Genomic DNA, 23,752 nt, shown 5'->3' with positions numbered 1-23,752 from the left:
TAGTGCAAAGATTAAAAGCACTAAATTTGTTCAATTGCCCAATCTTATTCTTTACTCGGCATGTGATCCTGAGCTCAACTCATTTCTCGCAATATGAATTGACTCTTTAAAACTAGACATTAAAAATAGAAATTGAAAATAGCTCAGCACGTGAGCCAAGGCTCAACTCACTTCTCGCAATATAAGTTGATTTTTGAAAACAGAATTTACAAAAGGCTCAACTCACCTCTCGCAATATGAGTTGATTTTTTGAAAAATAGAAAAGGCTCAACTCACCTCTCGCAATATGAGTGGTTTTTGAAAAATAGAAATTAAAAGGCTCAACTCACCTCTCGCAATATGAGTTGATTTTGAAAAACAGAAATTAAAAGGCTCAACTCACCTCTCAATATGAGTTGATTTTTGAAAAACAGAAATTAAAAGGCTCAACTCACTCTCGCAATATGAGTTGATTTTTGAAAATCAGAAATTAAAAGGCTCAACTCACTCTCGCAATATGAGTTGATTTTTGAAAAATAGAAAAAGGCTCAACTCACCTTCGCAATATGAGTGGTTTTGAAAAATAGAATAAAGGCTAACTCACCTCTCGCAATATGAGTTGATTTTTGAAAACAGAAATTAAAGGCTCAACTCACCTCTCGCAATATGAGTTGATTTTTGAAAAATAGAAATTAAAAGTCTCAACTCACCTCTCGCAATATGAGTTGATTTTGAAAACAGAAAAAAACTCACGTGTTTGAGGCTCATCATTCTCGCAATATGAGTTGAATTTGAAAGCAGAAATTGAAAATACTCAACGTGTCTTGAGGCTCAACTCATTTCTCGCAATATGAGTTGAGCTTTGAAAACAAAAATTGAAATACCTCAACGTGTCTTGAGGCTCAACTCATTCTCGCAATATGAGTTGAATTTGAAAACAAAATTGAAATTACCTCAACGTGTCTGAGGCTCAACTCATTTCTCGCAATATGAGTTGAATTTGAGAAGCAGAAATGAAAATTACCTCACGTGCCTTGAGGCTCAACTCACTCTCGCAATATAAGTGATTTGAAAAGCATAGATGAAAAAAACATAAATTGAAATACTCAGCATGTGAGCCGAGGCTCAACTCACTCTTGCAATATGAGTTGATTTTGAAAAACAAAATTAAAGCTAATACTCTCGAATATGATCATAAAACATAAACTAAAAATATCGCGTGCCCTGAGGCTCAACTCATTTCTCGCAATATGAGTTGATTTTGAAAACAAAAATTAAAAGGCTTAACTCACCTTTCGCAATATGAGTCAATTTAAAACATAAACTAAAAATACCTCGGTGTGCCCGAGGCTCAACTCACTTCTCGCAATATGAGTTGATTTTTTTAAAAAATTTAAAAATACCTCAACGTGTCTTGAGGCTCAACTCATTTCTCGCAATATGAGTTGATTTTCCTTGGAAAGCATGAATATTAAACATCAAAATACCAAAACCAGTTCTTTGGTAGAACTCGGGTATCTTTTCCTTTGATTCAGTGTGATTCTCATTCAAGATTTCTTGCTTTACTGGATTACCTGTATATGCAATGCATGATGTCATCATGATATGCACATGTTTGTCTTAAATGCCTTTATGCCTACATGATTATGCAGTGCTCCTTAAGCATATTGGTCGTATGTCATTTTCGCCATGATTGTTGAGGATCTGCGTTCATTGCTTTGATTCTCGACCTTCTCTTCAGGCCTCATACTGTCTTCGAGCTTTACGAGTAATCGACGTTTCTCAGATATCACCTTTTTGCCCTTGGTTAAACTTTGTTCTTGCTTTGAAGATCTTGCACTTATCAAATTCTTATCCGGTAATGCTTGACATTTCTTTTGTTTAGAGTATGTCATTTCACTATTTATCATTAAATAAACACATAATGAGATGCATGAAAATGGTCAGGTAGGGACACAAAGGATATCTTATATTCCTTTATTTCAAGTGTGGCAAACAAAGAAAGTTAACCAATGAGAGTAAAAATGTCAAAAAGAAAGAAAAGGTCGTATTCAACGGATGTAAATGCTCTAGATATTCAACACATGAACTCTTCCACGTTCCTCAATCAATAATCTTTTCGAGCATGGCTTCTTGCGTAGAAAATTTTGAGCTTTCAGAAGTGCTTCAAATACTGTAGTCTCACTACTTGACCTATCATTCGACCGCCAGGTTTGTTTCATTAGGACGCCCTCTCGGGTTTTCATCCTAATCTTTTTGTACTAATCAAGACGCCCTTTTCGGGTTTTCGCCCTTTTTTTTAGATGCCCTTTTCGGGTTTTCATCTTAAGCATAATATTTCTTCACCACATCCGAATTCACCGGATTCGGTAACTCCTTCCCATCCATCTCGGTAAGGATTAAAGCTCCTCCTGAGAATGCCTTTTTTACAACTATAGTCCATCCCAATTTGGTGCCCATTTTCCTCGCAGGTCTTTTTGTATTGGGAGAATCTTTCTCAGAACGAGTTCTCCTTCATGGAACTCTCTTGGTCGTACCTTCCTGTCATGGGCTGCGATCATTCTCTTTTGGTACATTTGCCCATGACAAATTGCCCTTAGACGTTTTTCTTCAATGAGGTTCAACTGATCATATCGAGCTCGAACCCATTCTGCTTCTTCTAACTTTGATTCCATCAATACTCACAGAGAGGGGATCTCAACCTCGATAGGTAGCACAGCTTCCATTCCATAGACTAGAGAGAAAGGAGTTGCTCCCGTAGATGTTCGCACAGATGTGCGATATGCAAACAAAGTAAATGGAAGTTTCTCATGCCAATCTTTATATGTCTCAGTCATTTTCCCAATGATCCTCTTAATGTTCTTGTTAGCTGCTTCAACAGCCCCGTTCATCTTTGGGCGATAGGGCGAGGAATTATGATGCTTTATTTGGAACTGCTCGCACACTTCTTTCATCATCTTATTGTTCAGATTCGTGGCATTATCTGAGATGATTCTTTCAGGCAAACCATATCGGCAAATGATTTCCTTTTTCAAAAACTTGCACACTGCAGTCTTCGTCACATTGGCAAACGAAGCGGCTTCAATCTATTTTGTGAAGTAATCGATAACCACAAAAATGAATCGATGTCCATTTGAAGCTTTTGGAGAAATTGGCCCTATGACATCCATGCCCCACATAGAAAAAGGCCACGGAGAAGTCATGACATGAAGGGGTGAAGGGGCTACATGAATTTTATCGCCGTAGATTTGACATTTGTGGCATTTTCTGGCAAAATTGATGCAGTCACTTTCCATTGACAGCCAATAATAACCGAGTCTCATGATCTTTCTAGCCATATTGAAACCATTGGCATGCGTTCCGCAAATTCCCTCATGGACCTCTTCAAGTATTTTTCTGGTTTCAACATCATCCACACATCTCAAAAGCATCTGATCCTTTCCTCTTTATATAGGATATCCCATCAAGAATAAATCCCGCTGCCATTCTTCTAATTGTTCTTTTATCATTCTCATTCGCTTGTTCGGGATACCTTTGATTCTTGATATATTCTAAGATATCATGGAACCAAGGCCGTCCGTCTACTTCTTTCTCAATGCTACAACAGTGTGCAGGGACCTCGTATATGCTCATTTTGAGGGGCATTATTTCTGCTTCTCTACTTGCTTTGAACATTAAAGCCAAAGTGGCTAGGGCATCAGCCAGTTGGTTCTCTTCTCGTGGGAAGTAATGAAAAGTTATTTCTTGAATTCCTTGATCAATCCAGCCACTAAATCGCTGTACTTAATCAATTTTGAGTCCCTCACTTCCCATTCTCCACGGATTTGGTAAATCACTAGGGCTGAGTCCCCGTACACCTCCAAGATCTCGATGTTTCGTTCGATAGCTGCACGAAGCCCCATGATACAGGCCTCATATTCTGCGATATTATTGGTACAGAAGAAGTTCAGTCTTGCAGTGAACGGATAATGATTCCCGTCTGGTGATACCAGGATTGCTCCAATTCTATGCCCTAAAGCATTTGACGCACCATCAAAGCACATCTTCCATGACTTCTCTTTTGATGACTCGGATTCTATTTCTGTGATGCACATTAAGTCTTCGTCTGGGAAATCGAATCTTAAAGGCTCATATTCCTCTGTCGTTCGAGTTGCTAAGAAGTCAGCTATTGCGCTCCCTTTTATTGACTTCTGACTTACATAGGCAATGTCATATTCCGAAAGGAGGAGCTGTCATCGTGCCATTCTTCCTGATAGTGCCGGCGATTCCATCATGTATTTTATTGGGTCCAGCTTTGAAATTAGCCATGTCGTGTGATACAACATATATTGTCTGAGTCTCCGAGCTACCCAAACCAGAGCGCAACAATATTTCTCAACGGACGAATATTTTGCCTCATATTTAGTGAGCTTTTTGTTGAGGTAGTAGATCGCCTTTTCTTTCTTTCCTGACTCGTCATGTTGTCCCAGTACGCAACCCATTGAACTTTCGAACACTGTCAGATACAAAATTAATGGTTTTCCCGGAGTTGGCGGTACTAGTACTGGAGGACTGGACAAATATTGTTTTATCTTATCAAAGGTCACTTGGCATTCCTCGTTCCATTCTCCCGGGTTATGTTTTCGAAGAAGCCGAAAGATTGGGTCGCATTGGTTGGTAAGTTGAGCGATAAATCGGGCGATGTAATTTAATATCCCTAAAAATCCTCTAACTTCCTTTTGCGTGCGCGGATGTGGTAATTCTTGGATGGCTTTTATTTTATCTGGATCAACTTCGATACCTCTTTCACTGACAATGAAGCCTAGCAACTTTCCCGAGGTAGCCCCGAATGTACATTTGGCTGGATTAAGCTTTAGCTGAAACTTTCTCAGCCTTTCGAACAACTTCTTGGGGTTCATTACATGCTCTTCTTCTCCTCGAGATTTAGCAATCATATCATCGACGTAGACCTCTATTTCTTTATACATCATGTCATGGAATAACATCACCATAGCCCTCTGATATGTTGCCCTAGCATTCTTTAACCCGAATGGCATCACCTTGTAGCAGAACGTTCCCCACATTGTTATGAAGGTAGTTTTCTCCATATCCTCAGAAGCCATCTTGATCTGATTATACCCCGAGAATCCATCCATGAAAGAAAACAATGAATGTTTTGCTGTGTTGTCCACCAACGTGTCAATATGTGGCAAGGGAAAATTATCTTTTGGGCTTGCTCGATTTAGGTCACGGTAATCCACGCACATTCGTACTTTTCCATCTTTCTTTGGTACCGTGACTATGTTAGCCACCCATTCTGGATATTTGGAGGCTTGTAGGAAGCCAACGTCAAATTGCTTCCTGACTTCCTCTTTTATTTTCAACAGCATTTCGGGCCTCATCCGTCTTAATTTTTGCTGGATGGGCTTGCATTTTGGCTTTAATGGGAGCTTATGGACCACTAAATCTTCATCTAGCCCTGGCATGTCCTGGTATGACCACGCGAAAACATCTTTGTATTCGCGGAGTAAAGTGATCAAACTACGCCTGGTACTTTCTGAAATAGAAGTCCCAATCTTCACTTCCTGTTTCCTCTCTTCAGTGCCCAAATTTATTGTTTCTACAGATTCTTCATGAGGCAGAACCTGTTTATCCTCTTGTTCCACCATTCTTAACAATTCAGGAGACGAGACATAATCTTCAGCATTTTCTTCGGCTTCAAATTCTCCTAAGCAAACAGCCTTCTCAAAATCAATTTCAAGATTCGTAACGGGCTTATTCATGTCGTCAATATCTGAGCACCTGAAAGTTGAATGGAAAAGGAAGCTATCGGGGGCATCCAAGTATTGGAAACAACAAACAAAATGTTATGTCATGGCAATGAGGCAAATGTAAGGATAGGCTATGAAATGAGAAAAATGATTATGAAATTAGTGATAATGCGAAAAATCGTGACAAAATGCATCTTCATTGATATTCATTTAAATGATAAAGAGCGAATGCAAACTCTTACAAAAGAACTCTATTATATCTAAAGACACAATAGAAGGTTGATGTTTAGCATTACTCTGAAGGCTTATAAACTACAAGAAGCTCCTCAGCAATCCAATTGTTCAACATGAAACCAGGAGGGCAAGGGCGTATCTTCGAGACACCTTTACTTGCACCAGCTTCTTTGTCAATGACATTTATACTAACATTCTGAAAATCCTTTTCAATTAATCCCAGCATGTTTCGTGGATCCTCTTGTCCAGGGTACATCATTCCCGCAGATGTAAATGTTTTTGACAAAGGAGGGTACTCTATTGGTTCCCATTTTGGTTCTCGGCCCAAAGTTCTTGCAATTCTTCTCTCTTGATCCTTCTTTCACTGTCTTCTTCTTTGGCGCATGTCAGGCTGGAACCCCAAACCGTATCGGGCCTTGTGGTGCACTGGCTTTAAAGCCCTGACTATTCCTTGCAGATATCTACCTAAACCTCTTCTTGCTCGAGCTCCCCTTCCTAACGGTCAACTTGACACCCATTCTGGTATTTCTCGACAGTTTTGGCATCGAAATTCTATTTCCCTCAGCGACGAAAGTGGCATTGATGAATTCAAGGGATCGAAAGGAACATTCCACTGCATCCTTGCTTACTTCCAGGTATGGCGCATCAGCAGAGATAGATGCGATGATGTCTTCTTCACCCTCGACTATGACCAAACAGCCATCCATGATGAATTTCACTTTTTGATGGAGGGATGATGGGACTGCTCCAGCAGAATGAATCCAAGGTCTTCCCAAAAGGCAGTTATAAGAGGGTGTAATGTCCATGACTTGGAATTCGACCTCATAGATGTAGGGGCCCACTTCCAAAGGGATTTCGATCTTTCCCATAACTTCACGCCTCGTCCCGTCGAATGCCCTTACCGTGGAATGACAGGGCTCTAAGTAGGACAAATCTATCGGTATTCTGGAAAGTGTAGCCAATGGCATAACATTTAATGCTGACCCATTATCTATGAGTACGTTCGGTATTATGTAGCCCTTGCAGCGGGTCGTGATATGCAGCGCTTTCACCGAACCTCTACCATTTAGCGGTATCTCATCATCACTAAAAGAGATGAAGTTGTCCGCATTCAGATTGTTTACCCACCTATCAAGCTTTTCGACAGATATGTTGTTGGCCACGTAAGCTTGATTTAACACCTTCAATAAAGCGTTCCGGTGTGGCTCTGAATTTAACAGTAGAGATAGAACTGAGATTCGTGCTGGCTGCTTACTCAGTTGTTCCACCACACTATATTCGCTGTGCTTAATAAATTTCAAGAATTCTTGAGCTTCTTCCTCATTCACAGGCTTTTTAGTTTCTTGCACGGGTGGAATTTCTTGCTCGACTTCGACCTCGTGCATCACTGCTTTCCCTTTTTGCTTTAAGTCGCTACTTTTCTTTACCGGTTCAACTTCTTTAGAATAGCATCGTCCACTTCGAGTAAAATGACCAACCTCCCCAACATCTTCAATTATGGCTTTGGACTTTTCAACTTCCGGTGTAACGATATTAACATCATATCTCCACGGTACTGTTTTGTTGTCCTTATACGGGAAAGGAGATGGTACTTCAATTACCATCTGTGGTTTCAATGGCTCTCTCATCGCGTCGTAATAAATTACCAACGGTCGATCAGCACTATAAGGGGGCCCTGATGATTGGCTATCAGAGACGCATACTTCTCTTTCATTGGCATCTTCACTCTTGTTAAGGACCTTGATCTCCTTATTATTCATCCGGTCTTGAAGTAACCTTTTAAAGTCCTCGCACGACTGAATGTCGTGCCCAACAATCCCATGAAAATTGCAAAACTTTGACCTTCTTCTCTAAAAACTCTATCAGAGTGACAGAGCAATCCTTTCTTAACTAATACCTCCCAGATTTTCTGCAGAGGCGTCCTTATTTCTGCCACACATCTTCTGACCTTCCATTCATCCTCTTTCCCCACTGTGCTCACATTCTCTTCGGTATGGTTAGGGAACGGGTTCCCCGTGGCGTTACTAGCACTATCGAATCGTAGGATACCCGCGTCAATGAGTCCTTGAACTCTCCTTTTGAAAGCGAGACAGTTCTCAGTAGAGTGCCCTTGGTTCCCTGCGTGGTATGCACAACTAGCGTTTGGATCGTACCACTTTGGGTATGGAGGTTTAAGGGGTGCCATGTAATGGGGAGAAATTAGCTGTTTTTCTAAAAGTTTTGGGTACAATTCCCCATACGACACAGGGATGGGGGTAAATTGCGATCTCTCGGGATTAGGCCTTGATGGTCTTGGTTCGTTTCTGGGTTGGCTTTGGGCGGGTACCGTGTTTTGTGGGAAAGTAGTGACGGGTCTTTGGTTGTTCGTGGCATATACGGGGCAGGACGGATGTGGTGCTTGGTAGTAAGGGGTTTGAGGGGGATAATGGAAATTCGAGGGTGGATAATCTCGAGGTCGGGGTTGATTAGGATACGAATTGGAAATGTAACGACTCCCAGTTCCCACCATGAGGGCTTCTGGCTCTTTCTTCCTTAAGGGTGCTGCTTTTCTTGAGCCTTCTGATCCTTCCATTCTACCGCTCTTGATGGCATTCTCTATGAGTTCACCGGATATTACAATATCCGCGAAATCTTTCGTGGCACTTCCCACTAATTTGTCATAAAACGGTGCCTTTAAAGTATTGATAAAGAGAACGGTTATCTCCGTTTTTGTTAGTGGGGGTTCCACTTGAGCTGAGACGTCTCTCCATCTCTGCGCATACTGTCTAAAGGTCTCTGATGGCTTTTTCTCCATCATTTGCAAGGTCATACGGTCTGGCACCATATCCGATACATGCTTGTACTGCTCGCAAAATGCTGACGCCAAGTCCTTCCAAGATCGAATCTTTTCTCTACTGAGTTGATTGTACCACCGAAGAGCTGACCCTGTTAGACTATCTTAAAAGCAATGTATGAGTAGTTTATCCTCGTTCACATAACCGGTCATCTTTCGACAGAACATAATGAGATGTGCTTTTGGGCACCTTGTCCCATCATACTTCTCAAAGTCAGGCACTTTGAACTTCGGAGGCAAAATTAGATCAGGTACCAAACTGAGTTCCCTGGCACCTAGTGCGGAGAAGACTTCAGTGCCTTCTATTGCTTTGAGTCTTTCCTCTAGACTCCTATATTTTGCGTCATGGTTATCCAATTTCAACTTGGCTACCTCTGTTGGGTCATCCAGATCTGGAACTAGTGGATTAGCAGGACTAGCCCCTGGGTTCGATGCTAACATTCCTTGCCCCAAATTAGTGGGTGGAGCAGGTGGCATAGGTCGATATTCCAAGCCAGTGGGTTCCTCTTGAGTATACCCTCTTTGTATTGTATATGCGGGCGGTGGAGTGAATCCCGGGGGATAGAATGGATCCTGATCATGGTGAATTCTTGACCGAGGTTCCATAACATCGGAGTTCTGCATGGGTCCCTTTCCTTTGACCAAAGTTGTCATCATCTCCATCATTTTAGCCATCTGATCTCTTTGCTCGAGCGATTCCTCTCGAGATCTCACCATTAGGTCTCTCGTCTCTTGTTGCGATTTGGCCAATTGCTCTTGTAATTCCTTTTGAGCCCTTTCCATCCTTTCAATTCTCTCATTGAATTCATTCTCCATTACTCTAGCTTGTCGGCGCGTTTTATACGGATGACGTGGTTCCAGTCTTGAAGTCTTGCAACTGCGAATTGTATGTTTTAACCTCAGCGAACGAGTATGGGATATGCAATGAATGAATTGATGCATGAATGAATGCATGAATGTCAAATGAATGTCAGTTATGAATGAAATGCAAGAAATTGGTGTTGATTTCAAGATAGCCCCATATTTAGGCATTTCATTTATCAACATAGTCTATTACACAAAGTTCTCATTTTTCCAACAGTTACACAAATTTCCTAGCCACATTGCCTTGTTTCTTCACTTGCTCTAAAAACTCTGATATACTCGATCTTTGGCTCGGAGGGAATTGGCAACTGAGAACTTCGGCTTCATCTGATAATTGAACAACTTGCATAGCCGCTTTACGAATTTTATTGATCAAGAAGTCAAGTTACATTTCTTTTTTCTTTGAGAGTTCCTTCATACGCGTGAATGTCCCTATCGTACTGCTCACTCTTTTCTTCTAGAGCCTTCAAGAGGTTATCTAATTGTTGTTGACGAGATTGCAGCATATTTTCTAGATCTCGTGTTTTCCTTTTTAATTCTTGATGTTCAGACTGACTATTCGCCAATTTTGCAGTCACTTTTTGATACTTGGCGTTCTTCCTTCTTAACTCTATCACAGCGCGCAGCCTTTTCCTCCTTTTTCTTTGCTTTTCCCTTCCAAAACTCCATTCCTCCCTTGATATTGCTAATTTCTTCCTTCCATTCTGCTGTCGACTTGCCCAACCCGCTATTCTTTATAGTGTTTCTTAATTTCTTGTTTTCCAAATGAAGGTCCCTTAAGTCATTTCTCACAATCTCGGCTTCTCTTTGTACTTTTTCAGTCCTAGACCTTTCAACCTGAACTTCAATCTTCAGTTGATAGTTTTCTTCTTGAAGGGCACTAAGGTCCCGAGACATCTTGGCCTTTTCTCGTTCGAATTCTTGTCTTGCCATTTCTAGCTCAGACGGCGTTTCCTCCGAGAAAGGATTCTGGATGGTGTAGTTTGTTGATGAGATTTGCTGACTATTTACCCGTTGTTTCCTCCATATGTCGTAATCTTGGGTAAGGGTATCAACATACAAAGCTAATTCCATGAAATGAATTTCCTTCCAATACTTTGCAGTGTCTCGGACTCTCTTCATATATCCTTCACCCGCGAAAGCGAACTCGAACTGTGCTAATCCTCCAGTTGCGGGGAGAAATTGTCGCGAAGAAAATTGCCTTTGGACTAATAGCGGAGCATATCCAACTCCTCCCCATAACCCGAGTAAAGGTACCCAATCTTGGCTTCCACATTTGTATAGCAGAACTGAAGGACGGATCCAGGGTACTCTCCATGTTATATTCTTGGCGCGAAGATTCTGAAAAACTGATACCCAATGTTGCTTGGTGACTTCCTTCGGCCATTCTTTATTGAGGTAAGCTTCTAGCGGGGAGAATGTTTTAGAAAACATATGGAACGGAGCGCGCTCTACCTTCCAGAAGTGACTCAAAATCCAAACATTGAGCAACTGCGCGCATCCGATAAATCGTCCCTCCCCTTTTCTTCGACAACTACTCAGGGACCTGAAGGTCTCGGCTAGGATGGTCGGGACAGGGTTGATTCCTTGTTTTAACCTTTCGAAGAAATCAACTACTGCAACTTCGAGATGTCCGAGAACTTTTGGGAAAATGACCAAACCGTAAATGGCCAAAGCGAATAGATTTACCCTTTTCAGCATGTTGGGATGGTTCAGAGCCAAATCTCGTAGGGAGGACCATGGAATGCAAATGTTTTCATTCTTCTTCTTTATCTATTTTTCGGCCCATGCATCAGTCATGTCTGTCAGTCTCACTAACTTTTTCTTGAAGGTCATCGGCTTAGGCTCCTTCACATATATTTTGCCGAATTGTACATTGTCGATGCGGAGTAAAGCAGCATACTCTTCTATGGTTGGAGTCATGTCTTCTTGATTGAAGGTGAAACACTGATAAGCTGGGTCCCAGAACCAAACCATGGCTTGAATCAACTGTTCGTCTACACGGATGGTGATCAGGTGAGCTATATCTCCATACCTCTCAGTGAAAATGTCTCTAGTGTCTGAATCTCACTGATTCCAAATTCGAACCAAATCCTCAAAGTTATTTTGGCGAACATTTACAGTTATATGTTCGGGCAAATTAGCGACACACCCTTCCACTAGACTATCCCTCTTTTTTCTCTGAATTTTTAGATACCAGTCCCGAACCACGGCATTCTTCTCGGTTATTTGTGTAATTGACTCCTCCATCAGAAACCCGTTTTTTTGGCAACCAACTTTTAATCAACACCTTCCTAATATGATGCCTATGATGCATGATGAAAATAAAAGTAAAAACAAACAAACTTAGTAAACACAACAAATATAATTTGAAAAACAAATTAAACTACCCAATCCAATTATTTTGCATAAACAGTGTAAATGAAAGGCAAAAGGCATTTTCCCCGTGTACTTATTTTGATGACTATAAGCGGACAGAGGTTCGGCATGGCTCTAATTGGATAGCTCGTATGGTTCACTATATGCGGTTTTGGTTCTAGGTGGGTACTCGAATCGTCTGCACTGTCATCTACTAAGATTAGTACAGAGCCTCGGTCATGGCCCATCATAGGCTTACGAGATCAATTCGAGGGATTACATTTACTTATGCCTATGCGGAGGAACAAGTTAACTCACGAAAGCATAAGTCATATGTAACCCGAAAGTATTCACTAGCCTGTGTGGAGGAACGAGTTAACTCACGAAGGCGTAGCGTTTACTTTCTCTTAACAGGGACGGAGCCCGGGTATAGAGCTCATGTTATGCAAAAAATGCAAGTGCACGGTGTGTGGGGAGAAACTTGTAAACCAAAAATAAAACCGCAAAAATTTAAAGCTGAAAAACAACCTGATAAAACAAGTTAGAATATATACAACACGATGCAAATGCATGATTTTTTTTTGAAAACAAAAAATTTAAGGATCACGACTAAATCTTAATTTGAACAAGAAACTTTGAAAATTTTGACAACGCGAGTTTAATTCGACTCGACTCTCAAAAAGGGTCCCCAGTGGAGTCGCCAGCTGTAGCGACCTAAAAATTTGGCAATAGGCGCTAGTTGAAATGATTATTGAAAAATTAAAGTTTCAAATTTTATTTACAAAAGAGGAGTCGCCACCGATCTTTTTTAGGTGTGATCGGACACCAAATAAAATCCTTTTTTAGAAGAATTTTTTTTTAAACTTTTCTAAAAAAGAGACAATTTTAGGTCCACGTCAAAATCCAGAGAAAATTAGGGTCCGGGAGTCGGTTACGCGCGAGGAAGGTATTAGCACCCTCGCGACGCCCAAAATTGGTATCTCGTTAAACGCATGTTGTCTTAATTTTCAAAAATACGAGTTCAATTTAATATTTAATCGTGATCCGATTGAAACACGAGAATTTCTTGTTTTGAAAACACGAGAATTTTAAGACATAATATTTTTTTTAAAACCAAAATTTATGAAACACGATATTTTTTTTTTGAAAACACGAAAATTTTCAAAACACCGAAATTTTTGAAAACAAGAGGATTTTTGAAATACGAAAAATTTTGAAAACACGAAAATTTTTGAAACACGGAAATTTTTGAAAACGAAAATTTTTGAAACACAAAAATTTTTAGAAGACACTAAAAATTTTGGAAAATGGATTTTTTTTTTTGAAAACACTGGATTTTTTTACACAAAATTTTTGATTTTTTATTAAACACGTATCGTATTTAACACGAATTGGTGATATTCACTCAACATAGCAATGAAATCAACGAATTAGTGTCAAATCGATTCATTGTCTTATTTTTAAAAACACGAATATATTTTTTTTTTGAAACACGAGAAAAATTTTTGAAGGCACGAAAAATTTTGAAAAATAAATTTTTTTTTTGTAAATATGAGACTTTTTTTTAATATTTTTTATTTTAAAAAGGGCGTATCGATTTTAACGCGAGCTATCGATATCCACCCAACATAGCGATGAATTCGGTGACTCGATGCTAAACCGATTCGTTGCCTTATTTATTAAAATTATTTAAAATAAAGTAAAATTAAAATTTAATTAAACTGTAAATATAAATACAAAAATATAAAAATATATAAAATGCATAAAATGCTAATAATATTAAAATGAAATAACATAAAAATACTAGCATTAAATTAAAAGAGAAATAAATAAAATTACCGAAAAATCTAAAACACGAGCTTCGCCGAACGGGTTGCTAAAATTGAACCCCCTTTTTCTTCCTTTTTTCTTTTTTTTTTCCTTTTTTCTTTTTTTCTTTTTTCTTCTTTTTCTTCCTTTTTTTTTCTGCTGGGCTGCCTTGTTGGGCTGGCCTGCGCGGGCCTGCTGGCTGGTGGCCTGTTGGCTGCTTGTTGGGCTGCTGGAATTGGGCCTATTGTTGGCCTGCCCTCTTTTTTTTTTTTTTGCTGCTTCTTTCCCTTCTTTTTTTGCTTTGTTTTTTCTTTTTTTTTGTTGGGCTACTTTGGGCTTGGCTAATGGGCTTGCTGGGTCGGGTTGGGTTGCCGGATCGGGTCGGGTTATACCCGGTTCGGGTCGGTTTGACCCGTCTGTTAAAATTTTTTTTTCTTTTTTTTTTCTTTCTTCTTCTCTCTTTCTTTCTTCTTCTTCTTCTTCTTTCTTCTTCTTCTTCTTCAAAACCGAGCCCCCCACACCGTCGCTTCTTTCACGCCGCCGTTCGAGCTGCCACCGTCGACTCCACCGGACCTTTCTCTTTCCTTTCTTTTCTCTCCCCTTTTTTCTTATTTTTGAAGCTTTTTTTCTCTTTGAAACTTTTTTTTTTGGAGATTCATGGGGGTTTGATTTTGGGGTTTTAAACCCATTTTATAGTTGATATTTGCTTCCTTTTTGCAGGTGGTGGGTGAAGAAGGAGCAGCCACCCATGTTTGTGGCCTGAAAATCTGGGAAGTGGGTGCCCCAAATCACGTAACCTGTCTGAAGGACCAAATCACAAATGCAGCAAAACTTCTGGGGTTAAATGTAATTTTTAGAAAATTTAGGGTTAAAATGAAATTTAATGAAAAGTTTAGGGGTCAAAATGCAAATTTTATTTTTAAAATTTTTTTTTTGAAATTTTGAAAATTAACACAAATTCTAGTCGGACAAAAATTTAGTGCTTACAGTCGGCAATTGGAAACTGATTTTCAGCACCTTTCGCTCTCTTGGATTCAAGGAGCACCAATTGGCACGAGTAGCTTATGGTGTAACCTCTGATGAAGGGCTTTAGGTAATGGGTGTACGGGGTTTAGCCTATTGGCTAGGGGTTAGTTAAGTCCTTTCTCAGTGATGGTTTTTTGTTTTGTTGATGTTTGAATATATGAGTTCAATTTCAAAAAGGGTAATAAAAAATAAAATAAAATTGCTTTGGCCTTTCAAAATAAGTAATAATAATGCTTTTGTTTATTTAAAAAGAAAATTAAAGCTTTTGTTAACTTTTTTGGATAAATATATTTAGAATTATATGAACTTGATAATTTGTATTTATTTACTATTTAAATTTTGTTTTGGACATACCTAGTATCTAAACTCGGAAATCATAAATCAAGTTGATATTTTGATGCTTAACCAACACTATTTGATTTTGGGTTGACAACCAATAGAATGTTGACACGTTAAAAAAATTATTTTAAAATTTTTAAAAAAATAAGAAATTTATGTTTTTTATTTCTATTTTACATGCATAATGAATCTGGACATATTATTGTCTAGAATCATTTAAACTTGGACAACCATTTGTCTAAATTCATTTAAAAGTTTTTAGTAATTTAGATTTTTTATAATTTGAAAAATAAAATATATATTTAAAAACAAACTCTTTTTTTTAAATAAAATTTTATTTTTTATTTTAGAATTTCTCTTGAATTTTAGGAATTTTTTTTATTTCAAGTGCACAATGAATCCAGAATTATATTTTAAATATGCAACTTATTTTTTAAAAAAATAAAGTACTACTCTTTTCAATTTTAAATTAATAATGATAAAAGTACACTTTGGCACCTCAAAAAATGATAAAAGTTTTAAAGATATAAGCTATTAAAATGATGAAATTACATTTTTACTACCGCAAACTTTTCATCTATTTTCTCTCTATGTTATTTCCTTCACTTTTTTATTGATGGAAAATTGCTTTGAAAACCTGTGTGATTTTTTTCAATTCATCATGAATTAAACTTTATTTTTTTTTGGAATGATGATATCGATTTTTTTCTCTTCAATTAATTTTATCCATGTTTAATTATTTATTCAATCATATGTTAATTTGTTTTATCTGCTTGCTTGACTAACAAGTTGCATTAATTGGATAGTATTAACTTGTCATAGAAGAGAAACTTAAAGTAGTATTAATTGAATTAATTCCAGTAGTATAGACGACTAAGTTAATTTGTGGCTATGATACATATATACGTAAAACCTTAATCAATCCAATAGGTTTCTGCTTAATGAATTAACTCATTATGTCTAACATAAGAATATAACTAGTGGAGAAAATAGGATAACTTATCTAGATACTGAAAGAGCTTAATTAATATCATTGAATCATGAATTACTAATTACATATATTGAAAAATTAAATGAGTGATAATTGAATAATTAAATTAGGTGAAGTTGGAATTCTTGTTAGTATGAATGAGTAAATTTCAAAGTTTTCATTGTCATTAACTTAGTTCACCTTCTATTATTTTCTCAATTTTATTTTAATAATAGTTAGAATTTATTTTTATTGATTTGGGTTAGTTAAAAGTGAATAGTTCATACTTGGCTTAGAAGTTAGTTTTCGTGGAAATAATCCCATCTTATTACTTTATTACTTAATATATATATATATATATATTTAGAATTTTATTCATCTTCAACATTGATCAACGATAGCCAACGTCTGATGGTCTATTTTGATCAAAACTTAAAAAAAATTAATTTAACTTTTTTAAATTGTCGTCTTTTAAATATCTTATATAATTTTTTTTTAAAATATTTTTTAATTTTTTGAAATCTTTATAATTTTTTATTTTTATAATTTTTATGGGATTATATTATTTTTAATAACTTTTGAATTTTTAATTTTTTTTGAATTATTTATAATTATTGTTGAGGGGAGCTAGGGTAATGGTTCACATATGGTGATGTGCAAAAAGCTGTAAGGAGGTTAGGATGCATTTAGTTGAAGTGTGAAGGTAGAATGAGAAGAAGACACCTCCTTAACGTTAGAAAGAAATATTTATAGGCGAGGGTGACCTCTTTTAATATGAGGTATTGACTATTTGGGAGGCATAATAACCTTCTAGGTGAGTAGTGATAGATAGAGATGAGTTAAGTGAGGTCTCACCTGTGAGTCAGGAAAAGGATCCAAAACCTATCCTTGACGGGGTAGGCCTAAAAAACTCTACAAATGTCCATAAAACTTGATTTTTAAAATTTAGATCAAATTAATAAAATATGTAAAAGTTGAATACAAATTTATTATTATGCTATTAAAAAAAACACACCACATAATCATTCTATTTGGATTTACTGGTGAGTCCCGAAAGACCAAATTAAAAGCACCTTAATGAATAGGTGATTGTGTCTATTAAAGAAAACAGCAGTCGTGCTTTCCTTATAAAATATACTTCAATTTAACTATTTTAACGAAATTTATTTTAATTTAATTATAAAATATATAAATATTAAATAAAAGGGTAAACTACTTAGTTGATCATCTAACTTTAAGGCGTTTTTATTTTGGTCACTCAAAATAAAATTCTTACTATTTCGTCACTAAACTTTTAGGATATGCATTCATTTTAGTCACCTAACTATTAAATATCTAATTGTAGTTAACGCTAATTCTCTTAAGTATTGTTTGAGGTAAAAAAGTATTAAGAATTAAAGTGAAAAAGTGGTAGAAACTAAAATAAAGCTTTAAAAATTGTCAAATTGTACTTGTTTACCCTATTGTTGAAAATTCTAATTTTTTTTTCAATATTGAAATTTTAAAGTTCAAAACATGAAAATCAATTAAATAAGTTATTGAAATATTTTTATCCCTCGATAGAGTCAACAAATTTATTACTATAATATTGAATTAATTTATTTAATTAATTTTCAATAATTTATTTAATTAATTTTTATGTTTTGAAATTTAAAATTTAATATTGAAAAAAAATAGTTTCTACCAATTTTTCACTTTAATCATTAATTCTTTTACCTCAATCAATACTTTAAAAAATACATTTTTTTAGGTGACCAAAATGTAAGTGATCTAGAAGTTGAGTGACCATGAAAGTGTGAATAAGAAGTGACATGCACAGTTAACTGTGGTTAGAGATTTAATGGTTGAGTGACTAAAATGAAAGCACCCTAAAAGTAGTAGAGTGACAAAATTACAATTATTTCATTTTGGATGACCAAAATGAAAGTATCTTAAAAATTGAATGACCAACTAAGTAATTTACCTTAAATAGAAAAAAAAACATTCTTAATATTGTACTAAATCTTTTTAATAATATTTCCAAAGTTACAATCCATGATCCGATCTAACATAACGATATCACTTACTTCTTTAGTTGTTTTTTCACTTAAATAAATTATTGATTTAATATTATTATACAATAAAGTAAAAAACAAATATCATATATATGTATGCTCTAAATAAATAAATAAATAAATGTGCTCACATTATAATACTTTGACACGTGACACTCCTCATTTCAAGTATTATTTTAATTTTAGATAAATTATTCTTTTACTTCTTCTCTTTTTAAATTATAATGGATAATTTACTTTAAACATTTTTTAAAATTAATCTTATTGTTATTATTTTTTATAATAGTATTTTTTGTTATTGTTAAGTATAGTTGTATTTCATAAATTAATTTGTTTGTTAGTAGAAAATTTTATAATAAAACATTTACATATCTATTTATTATAATCTTTTTAATATAATATTTCAAAATCAATTTTTTTCAATTTTTTAAACAATTCATATCTCTATTTATTAAAATCATTTTAATATAATATTTCCAAACTTCATAATAAAATATATATTTTATATACTACTAATATGTATTATCAATTTTTTATGTTAAAGAATAAATTTATATTACTTTTTTTTAAAAATAATTATATTGACAAACACTATTAGTCTGTGCATCACACGGATATACAAATTCTAGTATTATATATTATAAGGTCTCAAGCTCTCAACTGAGATGAAGAGCTTAAGTTAACAAATGTATTTTTTTTAATTTTATTATTAGTTGAAAAGAGAATTTCATATAAGTGATAAGGTCAGGAAATAAAATGTGATAAAATTAACCATTCAAAATTTTCTCATTTTCCTAAAAATAATTAATCTTTGCAAAACAAATATTTTTTGCAAAATGTGATAATATATTTTTTAATCTTTGCGACGCTAAAAAAGCACCGCTAAAACTATTTGCAGCGCTTTTAGAAGAGCCGCAAAAAATGTTGCTATTGACAATGCCGCTAACTTTTGCGACGTTTTTAGAAACAAGCGCCGCTATATATCATGACTTTTAGTGATGCTTTCCCCACAAATGTAGCTATAAATCATGACTTTTGGCGACATTTTTCTCCTAAACGCCACTAAAAGTACCATTCTTTAACGACGCTTTTATCACAAACACCGCTAAAAGTACATTTCTTTAACGGCATTTATGAAAAACGCCACTAACTTTGGCAAATTTCTAACATTCAATTTTCATCCATATACAACACTTGTAGCATGAAATCCAACCAAAAATAGCAAATCTAAATGATACTTCAAATTCAACGAAAGATATATGATATAAATTGATAACTAAAGTATAATTCAAAATAATCTTACAATAATGTTAAAAGTTACAATGTTAAAAATATTCTTACAATAAGAAAACAAATGTGCACCTCATCTTTCAACATCATTCACATAGTGCACCTCATCAAATATAATCTACATTCATATAGTCACAATAGAAAGAAACATCTTAAATATCATGTTCACAATTTAGAGAAAAGAACTAACAAGAGCGTTCAGCAGAAAAAGTAATGAAACTACTATGTAAAGTAATGCTACAAAAAGCAACCCCAACACCTTCACCCATTCAATATCGCGAATAATATCTGCACCTCGATAAAGCATTGACCTTAATAATTCAGTTGTCATGATGAGACAAGAAGCCTCTGGTCTCAAACTAACATCACCTATGAGAAGGCCAACATCAAACTTCCCACAGAAATCTCTATACTTCTGGTTGCTGATTGTTTTAACTGGAGCAGTATACACAGCTCTAGTGCAATGCTGCATGACATGAAAACTTATAAAAAATCTTGAAACTAAACCAAATTCGGCATAGAACTTCAGAAACTTGAAAATAAAAAAGATATGGCCTGAGGTTCTTAATCAATGTGAGCAATTTGTCACATCTCCAGCTAACAAAAAATCAAAACGTCTATAGATTTACAAGCAAAAACCAAAATAACTAACGTAATTTTGATGCCAAAGCAAATGCATATTCCGCTACAACTGTCTTTCCAGCAGATGTATGTGCCACCATAAAAACAGATTCTCCCTTTTCCAGATAATAAATAGCCTGTAATCATCACCAAAAAAATATCAAAATATTAATGTGAGCAGTTTGTTATAGAAGATAAAGAGATGTTCTTGTAGGCAAAACAGACTGCAAGTCATAAGCTGGGAGGGAAAAGAGATAGAAGCAACCCATACAAAGGTTTTATAAGTGGATGAACTTAAGGCAATTATATTATCCACATGTGCTACTAGAAACAAACTCCAAAGAAAGAAGGATTTCTTTGAAGCACTTATGAAAACCTATTTTTATTCAGCTCAAGAGATATTCAAATCAAAATGTCAAATAAACAGAATGCATCAAGCACTCAAAAATGGAAAAAAACAAAAATAAATCCAATCAGGTAAAACTGCAAAAGGGCACTGCTCAATGCTTCGTAAATGGGGAGAAAAGTGCAACAGAGATATTACACTTTGGCAGTGTACAAGCTTGAGCAATAAAAAAAACCAAAAGGATGGCATTGACATTTAGATGTACTTTGGATCACTTGACCAGACAGGATCCACTAAAGAACAGATTCTTAGTAGAATATGAATCATGTAAAAGAATCCATTTTTATTAGAAGTTAAAGGATCAATTATTTTCAGAAGTATGGAAACATCATTTTCTACCCTAACCATAATAATTCTATTTCAATCAAATGATAAATCAATTTCAAGGTAGGTACCTACTTCTGGAATGTATCCAACTCAAAAGGAAACTCAATTGCCATGTCAGGAACTAGTTCATAAAACTGATCAGTAATCCACTCACTACCTCCACTAACAGCCCAAGCCTATAAATGAATGGTTTAAGTAACAAATCATTGCCAAAAGGTAATAAAAATAATAAAGGTTGCACAGGAAGGGAGTGCTCCATATGTGACAAGATGTTGGAAACTGCTTTCTCAACTACTTTACCTCCTTTCGTTGCTGACCACCCTCATCCCTGCCATCATCTACTTTTTCAGCTTCAACTGACAAAATCTCATCCAAAGCAGATGATACTGGTCAAGAGTGTTGAGAGCATCAACTTGGTTTGCTTCAACTTCTGACTTAACAGAATCTGATTCCTTCTATACAAGTTAGCAACAAAACCAATGGATTACATGAACAAATAAGAGGGAACAAAATATATCAATCAAACAAATATTCTTGGACTCTAGCTTGCAAATCGTGTTTGAACATGAGTTAAATGGAAGTGAAATTTTCATTCATAGGTTAAAAGTTCACAGCATTTCTTACATGAGAATATACGAACAAAAACATATATAAGTTGATTTTTATTAAGACCAATCATATTGCAAACTAAATGAATACGCAAATATAAGAAATTTTATATAATACAAATTATAAACTTGCCAAATTTTATATAAATATATAACACCATAAATGTTGAAATGCAGATTGCCGAATCTAATATTTATTAAATCCAACAAGTACAAAGCAAGTATATACATAATCTAGATTAAGTTCTTCATAATTAAAGCAATCACACGGATAGCTAGTATTATATATAACTAGATTAAGATCTCTATCAACACATGAAAATTCCCTAATCCTCATAAGCTGACCAGTAAAAATATAAGAGCTTTCGTTTTATGAATTAACAAATATAAAATGAACATCGAGCAACAAAGACCGAAGGCAAAGCTTTCTTCTCGGATTCTTAGTTTTCTTAAAATATTTGTATCTGTCATATGTATTCAAGACTAAACTTCCTAAATACTCATTCAGTTATAAATTCTAAATTTCACAGAACTGCAAAAAAACCTTAACAAATTTATAACATATAAAAATTTAGAACTTACAAAAGAGTATAAGGTGCATTTGGAGGGATGTCAATCTGCGCACGAACAGCTTCAAGATCAAGTAATACATACTCTGAATCTTCTTCCTCTCCATAATCGTCATCCTTATTTTTCTCCATTTAATCAAACCCAGAAAAAAAATATTACACTTTAAAGATACTGCAAAACAAACAATAAATTTTCAGAAGAATGGTTGAAAAAATATGAATTTTTATTTAGTTGTATTCGAGGTAGATTAAGAGAAATTCCATTGCATACGACACCCAAACAGATTAAGAGAAGTCAAAGAAGAAGAAAGGTTCATATAGAAAAATAAACCAATCTATAAGAATTAGATATCTTTCTCCCAAGTTCAAAATTTTTCACAAAAATATATATTGCGGGACTTGCAGAGATGGAGACATTTAACTTTGTAGTGATTTTAAGCTAACCCCAAATAATTTCGATGAACATAAATAGAGAACTGTTAAGACCTAAACATACTCTACCTCAAAAGCATAGTAAACAAAAGAAAAACAAAATATTTTACCCATTATCCTAACCTTCGGTTTCGAGGGAGAGGAAAAGAAATGAGTTTGAAAAGTGTGAAGAAGCGAAATGCGACTATTAAATTTTTAATACTCATAAACCGCCAAGAAGAGGTAAAACATTAGGGTTTCAGCGGGGAAATTTTGGGATATAAAGGAGTGAGTTTTTTTAAAATAAAATGATTATTTTGAACAAAATCTTGCCGTTTTGCTCTGCTCAAAATTTTTTATTTTGTTTGCTAAAAATTATAATTAGTTAAGTAATTTTATAAAACATTTATTATTACTATTTTTTATAAATTAGATTTTTATTAAAAAAATCAAATATTCTCAAAATAAATATTGTATATTTTAATAAGAAAACAAATGATTAAATGGTTGTAATTAATTATTAAGCAATCAACGTCTCACATATCAAATTTCTATTAAAGATTGAGACGAAAAAATCATGATTTTATATTATTCTTTTCCGATCTAATCTCCATTTTATTAGAGATATTTCTTCCTAACTAAAATATAACTATTTTGCTGGATGTTCGATGTGGAATGATTTTAGTTTTTGTATTTCATTTTTATTTTTTATAATTTGGTCCTATCCAAAATAAATTTTATAAACCCTAAACCTTTAACCCCTAACCACTAACCTTTAAACCTTAAACCATAAACCATAAACCATAATCCCTAAACCCATCATCCATAAACCTTAAAATATAAGTTAAAAAACTAATTAATCTAAACCTAAAACCCTAACCCAACCATTGAATCCCTAAACCCTAAATCCCTAAATCTTAACCCACAATGTCTAACCCCTAACCCCTAAACCTTAAATCCCAACCCTTAAACCATAATCCCTAAATCCATACTCCCTAAACCTTAAAATAGTAACTCCTAAACCGGCCTTAAATCTTAAATTAATCATATACCTTAAACCAAAAACCCTAAACTATAGTGATACTTAATTCAATATTTTAAAATTAATACTATCTCTTTTACGATTATATAAGAAATTTTTTAATATATAAATTAAAAAACAATCAGTAATCATGTACCCAAAAAACTTTAAAATTATTTTAAATAATAGTATTTTAATTTTTCCGTGTGTTTTATTTCAAATTATTTCTACGTGTCATTAATTTTTTCTGAAGATTTTAAATATTCAATTAGAAATAAATTGA

The 23,752-nt window shown here is 35.0% G+C and overlaps 1 long non-coding RNA gene across 2 annotated transcripts; it reads right to left on the bottom strand.

Moving 5' to 3' along the window:
- Positions 1 to 19,610: 19,610 nt before the first annotated feature.
- LOC107915163 (uncharacterized) lies at positions 19,611 to 22,767 on the bottom strand. 2 transcript variants are annotated; one of them, XR_005919794.1, is made up of 5 exons: positions 22,580 to 22,767; positions 22,051 to 22,209; positions 21,161 to 21,315; positions 20,159 to 20,264; positions 19,611 to 19,972 (listed from the first exon to the last, which is right to left on the bottom strand). It is a non-coding gene; the product is annotated as an uncharacterized lncRNA (long non-coding RNA). The 2 variants fall into 2 exon arrangements; XR_005919793.1 differs by having other exon boundaries at positions 22,593 to 22,710.
- Between the last annotated feature and the right edge of the window lie 985 nt (positions 22,768 to 23,752).

This window comes from Gossypium hirsutum, chromosome D10 (genome assembly GCF_007990345.1).
Source record: "Gossypium hirsutum isolate 1008001.06 chromosome D10, Gossypium_hirsutum_v2.1, whole genome shotgun sequence".
Lineage (NCBI taxonomy): Eukaryota > Viridiplantae > Streptophyta > Magnoliopsida > Malvales > Malvaceae > Gossypium > Gossypium hirsutum.
The sequence above is the reverse complement of the archived record's forward strand: the minus strand, read 5'-3'. Positions and strand labels throughout refer to the sequence as shown.